Source organism: Diadema setosum, chromosome 11 (assembly GCF_964275005.1).
Source record: "Diadema setosum chromosome 11, eeDiaSeto1, whole genome shotgun sequence".
NCBI classification, from domain to species: Eukaryota; Metazoa; Echinodermata; class Echinoidea; order Diadematoida; family Diadematidae; genus Diadema; species Diadema setosum.
In genome coordinates, this window is record NC_092695.1 from 1219432 (window position 1) to 1232229 (window position 12798).

Here is a 12798-nt window from a genome sequence, read left to right on the forward strand (position 1 = left end):
TTTCAAAACTACACTGATGGTCATTCCGTTAAATGGGAGCCAATCGACCAAGTATAGCAAGTATCCTTTACAGTAAGAGTAAGAGTAAGAGTAAGTTAGTAAGTAGTTAAGTAAGTATAAATCTGTATAGTAAGTATAACAGCTGATTAATTGGGTGAATTAAACTCTTTAAAAAAATGAGAGACACTAGAGTTTCGGTTTCTCTGATATGCCTGTGTAATGTTGTTCACCAGTCTTATTACTGAAAGTAAAATTATTATGGTACGGTGTACTCTTCTTTCTCTCCGCTACTGCGAGCATTTTCGCTAATTTCTTCGTTTTTCGTTCTGCTACCCCCACCCCCTCCTCTTTCTCCCATGCACACACACATACTCACACGCATACAAGCACACATACACAGTCGATCATCTAAGCAAACAGTATGATTGCAACTGATTGACAAATTGCCCTACATCGACGTAAATAAGCACTGAATTGATCAGTGTTTTAGTAGTAGCCATGATAAAAAATCATGGGCGTACATACTCGAGCAGGATTCGAACCTACGACCTCCTGATCACCGGACAGGCGTCATCTCCACTAGACCACCGAGCTTTCGCCCGACAGCAAGTGTTGGTTCTAATCCTTATAGCATGCAGCGGGTACTGCTTTGTTATTCAAATTCATGAAAATTCTTCCGTCGTGATGTTTTCATTGCAACTGATTGACAAATTGCCCTACATCGACGTAAATAAGCACTGAATTGATCTATAAGGATTAGAACCAACACTTGCTGTCGGGCAAAAGCTCGGTGGTCTAGTGGAGATGACGCCTGTCCGGTGATCAGGAGGTCGTAGGTTCGAATCCTGCTCGAGTATGTACGCCCATGATTTTTTATCATGGCTACTACTAAAACACTGATCAATTCAGTGCTTATTTACGTCGATGTAGGGCAATTTGTCAATCAGTTGCAATGAAAACATCACGACGGAAGAATTTTCATGAATTTGAAAAACAGTATGATGTCCCTGAAACTTAAAAGGCAAAATATGTGCAAATTCCCTAAGCCGTTTTACGGCTATTGTCGTGATTGTGACAGTTCAAAGAAAAAAAAAAGAGTTAGGTTTCTTCAAACGTAAGCAAGAAGTGAACACGACGAAGTGAACATATGTAGGGCCCACATACCCTAATGAGTGTTTAGACACCTACTATCAACCCTTTCTGTGCCATCAACTTTGGACAGTCTGTACATCACTATATAATTTTCTGTGCCAATTAGCACCAAAGTACACAAAGGGTTAACCCAAGAAACTCCCATTTACCTCTTGTCGATTCATGGTGCACTCATGACTCAGTTCATTCTTGGCATCGACGTTGAGGACGTAGCCGCGGCCAAGACGCGAAGTTCTGGCGCATCCTTTCATTCCGTTAGGTAGTCTGACCCTGGCTGCCGGGACAGGATTTCTTGCTTCGGGAACAGATTTCTTGACTTCGGAAACAGGTTTCTTGACCTTGGGAACAGGCTTTTTGACATCGGGAATAGGTTTCCTTGCAGGCTGCTGCACCTGGCTGCGAGGATGAGACTCTTGACGGACGAGAGCCTTTCTCTGGGGAGCCTTTGGTGACCTTCCGCTAGCTTTCTTGTTCGTTAAAACCTGCTTCTCGTCCACAGGATCGGGTCCGTCCAGGACTAAGACACTGTGTTCGTCATCCTTGGCGTCCTGCTGCTCGACGACGGGTGGACCGCCGAAACCGTCGCGGAGCTCGATGTTGGAGCTGATGGCTTCGGAGTGCTCGGGACCATCTAGCGAGGGGAGGGTGAGAAGTATGAAGCAGAAACCTAGCACGAAGGTGAGCGCCAGAAGGTGGGCGACGGTCTTCCGCACCCTACACGTGTAGTACGTCATAGCCATGACTTTCACCAAACACCTGCTTTCGCCCATCTGAACCTCAAAGCAGTGTGCTCACACGCTATCATCGCGAAGGAGTGTCCGTCTTATTTATTCTCACACACCTGAGTGACCAATTCTATTAAACACTCTATCGTCTATTCACTTCATGAAGATCACATGTTTTCCTCGGATATAACCGTACTGATCATCACTACCAAAATGATGCGCCGAAAGTCTCAGGTATTCCTACCACTGACACAAAGGATGAATTCTATCATTATTCTTTTACGTTACCATCGCTTTCGCGTCGACTCGGTCTATTCGGCCGTGGATTCCCTCAGTGTAATGTGCCTATCGTTCACAGCCGTTAAGTTGGATGGCCCCAGTGTGTACACACAGAAAGTCATCGAAATGGCGTGTTTGAGTTCTTCCTGCTGACCACCATCCCTTTTTTTCAAACTCATCGGAGTGGAACACTGCGGAGAAGCCCATACCTCCCTCAGAACACCGTCCATTCCAATGATGCGCCAAGATTATCACGTCACGTCGCCGAATTTGCATTGGATTGTGTCGTCTGAATGGGCGTATCCCGAACAAAGTGCTCAGTGCAATGAAAGGCGAATCTTGTTTGTTTAAAGAACTGTGAATAGGGACCAGCGTCTTTGAGCGTATAGTGGGAGAGACCATCAAGTCTGGATGACTAGGCCACGGCTTTAAGCCACTTTTGGGCAAATGAGTGGCGAGTGTCGTTAATGTCATGACTGATAGAAATATGCCTACAGTGTATTTACTTAACAGACCCAACTACTCATTCACACGTGCTTTTTTTTCCGAAAGACAAAATATAACCGAAAATTCCAGCAAACGATATCACACAACAATCGTCTTCTACATAGCTGTCAATCAATCAAATATGAAAAGGTTTAATTAGAGTTGGAATCTAAATATTTGCCGTCCGATTCACTCCATAACACTGGAAATAAGGTCATTCATTTTCTTTCTTTCTTTTTTTTTCAAAAGAAACATCTTTCAAACAAACAAGCAAAAAATGCCTTAGATTCAAGGTTGTTTCCATTTTTTTCGTCCTTTTGTTCCTTTCTTCTTTTCTAGAAGATGGCGGTCATTCTTAAAGACAGCAATGATGTGAGTAAGGAGACACCATGATGTCATAGTCTGACCATCGAGCCGGCAAAATTTTAATCTAAGGTCAGTGGCAAAATAACGCAATACGGTCAAAACCCGCAACGATCAAAATCACGTTCGTTCACTCCTTGTCACACGTCGACGTTAGTTGCAGCCGTAGAAAACTGATTTGTTATGAAGTGCGCTTTCGGACTACTCTAAGGTTACATTAAAAACACTGCCTCCGGCACCCTTCGGGCGGAGGCATGAAAAAGAGTAAAGTCAAAACGGCAGATGTTTGCAACTTAAACAAGAAAGCATGGACCTACAAGGGTGTGTTGTAGCTCTATGAAGAAAATGAAAGCATTTTTAATTCCCAATGTTTCAGCGAATCAGGTACTAGTAAATGACTCACTAACAAATCTCCCACTGAAATTAAGAAAAAAAAATCTTCACTGAACGTTATCTTTTTTTAATCTTTTTTATTACTACAATTCATCAAGAACTAATATATATTTCACATCAAATTACTGCATAGTCTCAAAGAATACCAAAAAAAAAAATCTAGTGGAAAAAGATTGCAGCTGCTATAAATAATCAAAAAAAAAACGAAACAAAACTTGACTACAACGGTCATATGGCGTACATTTCATGAGTGGCCCATCAAGTTTTGAGCTGATGGCATCATTGTCTCTTTGATTCATTCGTGATAACAAATGAAACTCTAAAATTCCACAAATGTCTCACTGGATGTCTACGTTTGATCAAACTTGTATTACGCTGCAGAAGTGTTCATCTTATTGTACTCCACTTCTCAATTCCACAAAAACATGACGTGAACTTGCATTTGAATATTGACGGGAAGAAGTAAATCACGTGACGGAGAAATAGATAAAGGGAGAGAGAGAGATGCGCTGATGAAGATGACTGAGTTTTATGCGCAGTTTGCTCACAGAAAAGAGAGAGAGAGAGAGACAGAGAGAGAGAGAGTGGTTGGTATATTTGTTGAATTATTTGCAGCATACAAAGAGTAAATATTTGCTATAGGACCTCTTTCCAACCTCCCAAGGACTAATCCAGTTCTTTGGAAATCGACGTATTATGACATTATGACGTATGTATAGTTACCAGAAATGATTCATATTGTGTGTGTGTGTGTGTGTGTGTGTGTAAGGAGGACAAAGATCAAATAAAAGTGATAATTCTTCAAATCAGGAAATAGGAAAGGAATTTGCAATTTACATGGCCCTTCATTTACAGTTTGATGTAGGTTATCAACCCTGACCATTGATTAAGTTAGTGATCAACCCTCTCAGCAAAAGGGAAATATTTTGCAATTCATTCTCTATCTTTATATCTTTACAATACTCAATCAATATACCAGTTGTCGTATCCGTAGAGGTCGCTTTAACTGTTTCGTGATGCCTGTGAGACACGTCAAGAACTGAAGAGTTTTATAACAAACTGAGCAAAGTGCCATATTTCAACATTACAAAGCAAGTCCATCATCTGACAGAGCAAAATTAAACCTTTCCAGTAACACCTTACTTGTGACATAACAAGGAATATTCATAAGTTATGATTAAAAAAAATATCCCTTATTTCGTATCGTGTTTTTTTTTTTTTTTTTTTTTTTAGCAGCTTTAATCACAAATATGTCAACATAACAAGAATGGAGTTAGCTCGTTTTGAGATAAAACTCTTCAACTAAATCTATCTACAATCTTTCACAATACTCTATGAGAGAACAATACGAGTGTAAACAGTATAGTTACTCACTGTACACGTTTTTCCAAGCCATCAACGAATCCAGCTTCACTATAGGGAAGCTATACATTTCATTAAAACAAGGAGGAATGGGTCCAACACAATAACTAGTTTAGCTACAGTCATCTTACGATCCTCCGGCATTACACAGACTTGACGCATCCTCCATCTCAAACCAAAGAAGATGATAAAAAAAGACCCGTCACATCTCGCCACTGAAAACCCGCACGAGGCTCCGGACCTCTCGTTAAAGGCATAATTTACCATTTGCAGATGAAACAAAAACCCGATATTAATGCTTCAAAATAGTTGTAAAATGTGAGTTAGGGCTAGAAACAACCACTGTAAAAATTTGAATCCATATAATCAGTATTAAGTGTTGTTGAATACACAAAATGTGAACAATAGTTATAATAAAAATGTTTCCGGATTAAACCGTCTACAGTTACGGTTTATTTAGAAAAAACACTGATATCTCCTCATATTATAGGCTTTATTGCAAAAATTTTATATGTTAGGATGTTTTGTGATACAACAGACTCACACATGTGCATCAAATGTGATATCTTGAAAATTTTTGAAATCAGCACTCCCAAAGGTAAACTGGACCTTTAAGCGTGCAAGTAGTGTCGTCATCGATTATCTTAATGAGGGCAAACAGATGCCATTTCAAAAACATTTCTGAGAGACGAATGCACATGCGCGGATTCTAACTGACTATGCCACAAAAACATATTTTGCTGTATTATTAGATTAATCAGATCAGGGTCGTTTCGGAATCAAAGAGGATAGGTCTCTCTAGCAAGCCACCTAAAACGTTGATTTCTCTTAGATTTTGTCCGATGATTTGATTTAACTTTCTTTTTTGTTTTCATCAGACATGATAAACACACGCAGGCTTCGATAGGCCTACATGATTTGAAGGCTTAAGACCACTTGGTCTATTATCAGATGGTCTACGTCTCAGTTTGTCTAATACCACTACGGCTAAATTTATTGGGTCTACTACATGTAATCAATATCGTGAAATGCCCGTTTGGTCTAATTCTCATTTGGTCTATGCCCAGTTAGGCCAATGATCGTTTCGTCTAATGACCAGATTAGTATAGAATAAATTGACAAGGATCCTTCAGTAATGGGAAAAAAAAAACACAAACAAACGATGGACTCAAATACCAGCATGGGTCAGTTCGAGATCCCTTACAAGACAACTGATAGATGCTTATCAACTTATATACTTGGCACTAGCACTGCAAAGCGATACCACGGCGGTACCATACAAAGTGAGCATTTTAAGGGAGGAGCAAGCTGCCCCCCCCCCACTCCTTGTTTTGAATACCTTAATGAACGATGGCATTGCCCCCAAGACGAACGTACTAAGTCAATTTGTTTCGTGTCTGTGGAGAGTGAAACTATTCTCCACATCAATTTATTCATTTGGTCAAACACGAGCATGTGTAAAAGCGATGATCGTTTGTGCTAAAATGCTTTACCATGCATGCACACTGCTTCCTCACATCTCCCTTGCCCACTAGCTCTTAGGGCCCGTCGTGACTTTGACAAGTTCATTAAAGGTAGCAACGCCGGACAATTTCCGATAGAGAAACACACAAAACCCACTTCTTTCTCCTTAAAGGGATGGTATAGTATTGGTTGATATGAGGATCCAGCTTTTCACTTTTTGTGAGATACTTACTTACAAACCACCTTATAATGTTAAAGAGCATACAATTCTAAGGGGAATTCAAAATTTATTTAATAAAAATCGACTTTGAAGTGGGAGAGTTACCCCAAAAGCAAAGCAAGCAAAGCGATCTAATAAAAGATGGGTCCCACCTTCTGTAAGGTTCGCTTTGTTTTGGATATCTCAGCCATTTCAAAACCAATTTTCCTCAAATAAGCTTTGAATTACTCTTAGGGTTGTATGTTCTTCCTTATTTCAAAAGAGGTTTCTCATATTCTCAAAGAAAATCATCATGACAAAGAAAAAAGAAAAAAAGTCGGACATCTGAAGTCCCATTTCAATCCAAACTGTACCATCCCTAATAATGAAGCAACACCGGACGACTTCCGATCGACAATGGAAACCCACGACTTTTTTTTTTCTCGCTGAAAAGAAGAAAATGTCAGCATTACAATCATTCATCCCTGACTATATACAGCTCAGAAATACGTTTGTATGTTTTACCATGCCTATGTATGTGCGTGGGGCGCCTGCATAAAGTTATTAACAATAAACATTGCCACAGTAACGAGAACAAGAGGTGGGCAGTGGTTTCACGGTGTCCAATCGAATTCATAAAACATTGACAACAACATCAAAAAATAGAATAGGAAATTACATACATCCTGATAGGCCCCATATAAAATAATATACACTTCATGACAGAATCCATCGGTACGAATAACTCCTTAGTATTAAGTGAAAGGCAAGTTAGCCACGAGTATGGTAAGTAAATCAGAGTTGTTGTTGTTGTTGTTTTGTTGTTTTTCATCGGAACATAATCGTGAAAACTCAGCGAAAATGGGTATAACATTAAGACGGTTTCTAGCACTGGGGCAATAGGCTCGGGTCAATATCTGTGAAGCTTCTGTTTACTTGGGTGTACGGGGAGGGGTGGAAGTTCCACCTCCCTGGGTCTATACTCTGTCTTTGAAGTAGGCCATTTGAATCTAACGTAAACAATATTATGTAAAAAAAAAAAAGAAAATCTTTGTGGATGTCTTGCATAAAGATGGGAGCCCCCACGCCGACCCTAGCTGAGAAGCACATTGCAGTACATTGCAGTGGTGTAATCATGTAAAGTGAACAAATGAACGTCTTTGGAACAAGTTCGTTAAATCTGAAAATAAAAAGGATGACCAAAATACTATTGATTTGTGATTACATAATAAAACACAAGAACAAGTCATTCTGACAGGTCCACTAAATTTCTGTGGATATTGATTAGTGGGAAGATGATTCGTGGGTCGGTCTCGTGACGTGCACCCAAATATACTCCCAGCCATGTCCAAGCACCTAAGAATGTTAATGGACCCTGAATGTCGTCATGATGACGTATTACGGCATGCCCAATATGTACCGCCTTAAATGACGTTGTACCTGTAAAACATACCCTTATGACGTCACCAGGGGATTATGGTACAATGTACCAAGTACAATCAATTGTACACCCTTAATGGTATTTCAAATAACTATTTCTTACACTAATTGAAAAATATCAACAAAATGATACTGTCCTGATTTACAATAAGGAATTAACTTTTAATTAAAGTCAGATTTAATTGTATTTAGTAGTAATCTCTATATATTTTACTGCCGAATTTACATCCCTCAATTTAGATTTCTATAACAAACTAGATAAATTAAAACACATTAATTCAACAAAACAACAATTCTACATCCAATCAATTTCCAAAATTTCTTCAATCCCAATATACATCAAGAGATTGACAATTTATATCAGGGTAATATTTAGCATTTCCCACATTTTGCACTGCTTGACACTGCTTTGTGTGTAATGATGTGGGAAAATGCATGAAAAAAAAAATCAAAATATACGTTTATGTATTTTACATGGAATCAGTTCCCGTCTGTTGTCTTGGCAGAAATGCATCAATCTTGCAATGTTGCTGTTTATCATTTTCCCTCTCCATCACGAGTAAACATGGAATGTGTTGATCAAAGTTGGTGCAATGTCGGAAAATGTGAGGCTGTATTGAAGGTGGCCTTCAATTTGTTTTTCACATTATATTGACATGTTTAACAGACTGTAACTCATCAAGATGCCTCTTGAAATGTTTTGAAAAACTTCTGCTTGATTTAACACGAGCGGATGATTATCAGTTGTCTTTCTGCCATCATCTTACATTCCAACCCACCTCCAGCTTAACCGTAGGCATTGTAGTGTAAACATGGTAGAGCGGGATGTTAACATCTCTCATGAAGCGAGACTTCTCTTTTCTTTTCTTTTCCCCAGTGCATTAACAAATAAGTTTAGCAGGAAACATAAAAAGCATTCGCACATACTGTTTACATTTCCCATCACATGACTTAAACATCGGAATCTTCACGTATATACAAATTTTGCCTGCAAAAGAATTACCAATGACATTTTCAACACAATACATGTTCAAAAGAAATCATTTGGTTCATATATAATTTACTCGACAGAGTGATTTATAGGGGCCTACTCATCACCTTCCACGTTCACTAAAGATACAAGTATGTTTACAAAACTGCAAACAGTAAAATGATTTGCCCCTTAACAAATCAGACTACATCTCTTGAAATTTCTTGAAATTTGGGGAGGGGGGGGGGGTGTTGGGTTCCCTTGGGGCCCTCAGGTGAGGTATGGTGCCCATTTGAAGAACTTGAGATCCTATCCCCCTAGGGATACTACCTGCCAAGTTTGGTGAAAATCGGTCATCGGGTTCTCAAGAAGAAGGTGAAAATGTAAAAAGTTAACGCACGACGGACGCCGGACGAAGAGCCTTCGGCTCAGGTGAGGTAAAAAGCCTATTTTGTTTTTATTCCTGGTAATTAATAATTTACAATTCTGATTGTTATGCTCATTTCCCAACTTAAACATGAAGGGGCAGTCTTCTTAGAATACCTGCTTTCATAATGTAAACGGTAATTTTGCTGGATTATCTAATGATCATTGACAGGGCTTTGGCAGATGGTAAAAACGATAAGACAAAATAAATAGTATACAATGCTGTACTTTTTCCATGCCGTATTTTTTTTTCTTAACTGCAATACCAGGATGTTTTGCAGACGATCAAAGCCGCTCTCATTCGCAAGTCAGATAAATCTTTTGTGACTGGATTTCCTCTTCACCTCGAGCAAATGATGTGCCTTCATTGTATCAGAGGATATGAGTGCTTACCGATATCTCAGGGCAGATACAAACACCGTCGGCAAATTGATATTCCAATGAAGTAAACCTTTGACTACCAAGCTGTATGTACTTTCTGTGATATCTATGTCAGCATTCCGGCTTATTGCTATCCAGATAAACAGACATGTTTAAAAGAGATAATTAGTAAGCATTCTGGATTCCTTAAATGTAAGGGTCGACACAAACATTCTTTTGCTTCGTGGCTCTTTCGGGCCTCTAAAATCATCAAACCTTATTTTTGGTGGCCCGACAATTACATTTGGTGGGTCGGAAAAAGGGAGCATAAAAATAAATGATTTGATACATCAAAATGATAAAAATAACAATGAACGTCAAGTGAAATTTGGAAGGTAGTGCTTTAATTACAACATAATTTGTGACTGAGAAGTTCGATAGAGAAAAAGCTTCCGATCCCTCATAGCAGCGGGTACTGTATTACATGTATTTATTCAAATCAATGATTTTTGCGCCAAGTTTTGTCATAATCACATCATGTAAATAAAAGCGGACGGTGATGTTTGACTACCAGTCAAAAAAAAAAAAAAAAAATCACGTCTTGCCTTGAAACTGCGATTCGCCGTTATCCATCATTTGTTCGCAAAAAGCGATAAGTCCATATTTGTCAAATGGAGATATTTGCGATTAAAGGTCAAGAAAAATAAAGAGAATAATAAGAAAAATTTTACTTCTTTTGACCATAACTTCAAAAATGTACCTTTATATGCAGCGACCAATATACCATTTAAAAGGTATTATTTTGTACTTTATGACAGAGACGGTACTTCAAAATCTTAAAAAATGGATTTATCGGTTTTTGCGAACAAACTCTTCAATTATTCTACAACAGAAACGAGCAAGGACAGCCCTATTGATAAAAAGATTCCTTGAAGAATGAAAAAAAAAAACAACCGTTGGTTCAATTTCTTTAAAATGGACTGTCATTCATTTCCATCTAACACAGCTTGTGATCAAATGCGGTTCCTACTGTATGAAAATTTGTATAATATCATGCATTCATGCACCCGTTCAATGTACACTAAGGAATCGTGTTATACGGGAATTGCCTTTCCTCTAATCAAAGCGAAATCTCCCCAAAATAAATTGTGCAATGTTCGGATTCTTAGAATGCGGATATTCGTTTTTACACATAAGTGAAGATTGAGGAAATGGAACAATCCGTTCAGACAATATGATTAAATTTGGTAAACGCATGTGTCATCATCGCTGAATAAAGAAGACAACAACAATACACAATGTACGTGATGTCACATGAGGGCAACTGGGTCAAGGGCAATTACCCCCTGGGCAATTACCCCGGACCCTTCCCCTGGCACTAATCCTAATCCTAATCCTGAACGAATCCTAACCCTAAACCTTAAACCTAATCTTTACTCTAACCTTACCACAAATCAGTATTTAGCCGGGGGTAATTGCCCTCTGGGGGTAATTGCCCGGATACGGGGCAACTACTTAACAGGGGTGGATCCAGGAATTCTGTAAGGGAGGGGGCGCATGCGCCCCTTTCATTTTATTTCTTATATTTCTTTTGTTTGAAAGGGGATAGCTAGTAACTGATCAGTGGGAATCAGCGGGAATGCTGGGGGATGACTGTTGCAATTCTTGAGGGATTCATTTAAGAGTACATTATATATCTATTGTTGTGTGAAAATTATTTGCTTCAGAACGGTCTCATCAAGTAATGTGCAGTTTAATGCCCCATCACTGTACAGGCATGCTAACCTGGAAACATTAAAGGGATGGTACAGTATTGGTGGAGATGAGAATTGGGCTTTTAACTTTTTGCGAGATACCAAGAAAACACTTATGATATAGTACAGAAAATACCATTTAAAGAGGTATTCAAAGTTTATTTGATGAAAATCGGGTTTGGTATGACTGAAACATCCAAAAACAAAGTAAAACAAAGCGATCGTAATAAAGTGTAGGTCCCACACTTTATAGAATCGCCCTTTTTTTGGATATCTCAGCCATTTCAAAACCAATTTTCATCAAATAAACGTTGAATTCCTCATAGAATTACACGCTCTTTCACATTTCATAAGAAGTTTCTCATTATCTCACCAAAAATGTTAGAAACCTGAAGTTAGGTCTCAACCAAAATTATACATTCCCTTTAAACTGCACATTACCTGAATAATTATGAGACAATTCTGAAGCAAATAATTTTCATCGTTAAGCTGCGAGATGATACTTTCTAGGCGGTATTCAGTTACAACTCATTTTTTTTTCTCTCAGAATCGTTTACTTCAAATCTACTATCAAGCTCGGTTAGCTCTCCAGCGAAATCCTCGGAAATATAGAAGTAATATAGATAGAAGTAATATAGATATATAAATATAGAAGGCCGACCCGATATCATGTGTTTACTTCTGTAATCGCTGATCATTTAATTGCCACTGCATGTTTTGATGCTTATGTGATACTTCGTGAAAAGTTCCGTTCACGTCTGCGTACATGTGTTCATCTACCTGTTCAACCTAGTCTGGTTTCCAGACCCTTTGTCGACTGTACTATTTGTACAAAATGCTCCCTCCGCGGTGTCGAAGGACCATCAAGCTATGAATGTGAATACCTCTTTTGTTGTTAGAGGGCATTTGATATTCTGGAAAGGAAATTCAGTATGAGCAGACGGTCTGGAAGCCAAACCATATCAAGTACTAACGAATATCTCTTTTAAAGGGACTGTACAGTACTGGTTGAGGTGGGGATTCATGTTTTGAACATTCCTAAGTGAGATAATGAGAAACCTCTTATGAATATGAAAGAGCATGTAATTTTCAGAAGGATTCAACGTTTATTTGATGAAAATTGGTTTTCAAATGGCTGACATATAAAAAAAAAGTGATAATAATAAAAGGCGACAGGCCATGCCTTCTATTAGGATTTCTTTGTTTCACCTTGTTTTTGGATATCTCAGCCATTCCAAAACTGATTTCCACCAAATAAACTTTTGATACCCCTTAGAATTGCATGCTCTTTGACATCTCATAGAGTGGATTTTGAATATTTCGCAAAACGTTAAATGCTAAATCCTCACCTCGACCAGAACTGTACACACCCTTTAAGTACCCCTTAAACGATTTAATGGCCTTACCTGTCATTCGTGTACACTT